We start from the raw sequence: 1,695 nt of genomic DNA, 5'->3' as shown, positions 1-1,695 counted from the left end.
AAATTAAAATTTTGTTTTGCCCTACTATGTTGATTAACCACTAGCAGGCTTATACATTTATGATCTGTAACACATAATGGAATTCTTATTCTTATTCTTTATTCGCCAAAAAAAAAAAAAAAAACAAAGTACAATACAATACAAAGGTGGAATACATACAGAATACAAGTACAATATTAATCACTATAACACAAAGTCTGTGAATGTCACTCATCCAGTTTAACATAAATACAATATTATAAATAAAAAACGTCAGTTGTAATAAAATAAAACAAAATCAACAAAATATGTAATCATTGATCAGAATTCATTTTAACTTTAAAGAAATTAAATCCAAAAAAATATATATATAAAATTAATTAAATATAATTAAAGAATTAAGATATTTAAACATAAAAATATGGATATGGGGGCTTATGTGGATGTGAAGTTTATGTGGAGGGGCTTGATGATTGGAGGGAATTTTTTTAGACATTATACAAGTATTTTGGGCTCCTTGTACTTTTTAAAATCCTTACGGTATTTGTCTTTCAGGAAAACATTGAACTTCTTCAAAATGAACTGAGAAATCCAAAGTATCAGGTTTATTTTATATGTAAGTATTTTAGATTAAACAAAAAATTTGATACCTATATTTGACATACTGGTGTTGTTATTGTAAATATTGCTAGGGGGTCTAATATAGCTGTGTGTCCTGAGTACCCAACAATGTCAAGAGACTTCACAGATAACGCCTCAGTCTGTAATCATTGGTGGCACCAGAATTTGGCTGATGGACACTGGGAGGCATTGTCTCCAGTCACCACTGAAGATCATTTCTGTCTGGATCAAGGGGCTTAGTTCTCTGCTGACTAAAGAAACTGTTTTAGAATGTATTTTACCAAAAAGTATTTAGTAATCTTAAACCACCTTCCCCTGCTCCTGCTGCCACTATCTGTAATGGCTGTTTAACTTGATAATCATTCCAGAGGGCAGCATATTATTATGTAGTTACATTATCAACACTGACCTCTTGTTCTTATCTCTATTTATTTTTAGATTTTAGCAATGTTGTTAGCAAGAGTGATGTAAAGGTATTAGCAGAAGCAGATGAACAGGAGGTAGTCCGTGAAGTTCAGGTACAAATTTTATATTGTTTTGTTTGTTATATTTTATTTTTCATATGGGTGTATAGGAGGATGAATAGGAGTTACATTTGATTAGGTATCATTTAGTAAGCAATGTGTATTTAATACTTATGGTCTGATTGCTATCTTCGCAGGAATTCTATGGAGATTACATCGCAGTAAGCCCTCATGTCTGCACACTCAACCTTAATGGAATCTATAGGGTATGGTTGTTTTTTTTCATTTAATTAATTTTGTGGTTATTATTCCATTGATCTTATATAGCGCCATTTTCCTGCCGGTATGTTACAATGCTATTACTTTCCAAAATCTGAATCTAACTTCATATCATGATTCCTGCTCCTTAATATTATTTTTTTCTTTGCATTTTCCAGATAAACTATTATAATACTAAAATAATTCTCAATTTTCATAATATGTATTAATATGTTTTGATATCATAAAACTATGTATTTATCTTAACACAGGGAATAGGCTGGAATCCTAAGTCATTAAACCGCGCTTGTTCCGGATTGACAGCTATCTTACTGTCACTCAAAAAATGCCCCATGATCCGGTATCAAAACTC

The 1,695-nt window shown here is 31.1% G+C and overlaps 1 long non-coding RNA gene across 1 annotated transcript; it reads left to right on the top strand.

Moving 5' to 3' along the window:
• The first annotated feature begins 328 nt into the window (after nt 1-328).
• LOC117124211 lies at nt 329-1,695 on the top strand. Its single transcript, XR_004447948.1, has 4 exons — nt 329-595; nt 1,039-1,118; nt 1,262-1,330; nt 1,595-1,695. It is a non-coding gene; the product is annotated as an uncharacterized LOC117124211 (long non-coding RNA).

This window comes from Anneissia japonica, unplaced genomic scaffold (assembly GCF_011630105.1).
Source record: "Anneissia japonica isolate Jap-2015-1 unplaced genomic scaffold, ASM1163010v1 scaffold164519_len1695_cov168, whole genome shotgun sequence".
In the NCBI taxonomy this organism is placed as follows: Eukaryota; Metazoa; Echinodermata; class Crinoidea; order Comatulida; family Comatulidae; genus Anneissia; species Anneissia japonica.
Note: the sequence above shows the minus strand (reverse complement) of the source record. Positions and strands in the feature narration are given on the sequence as shown.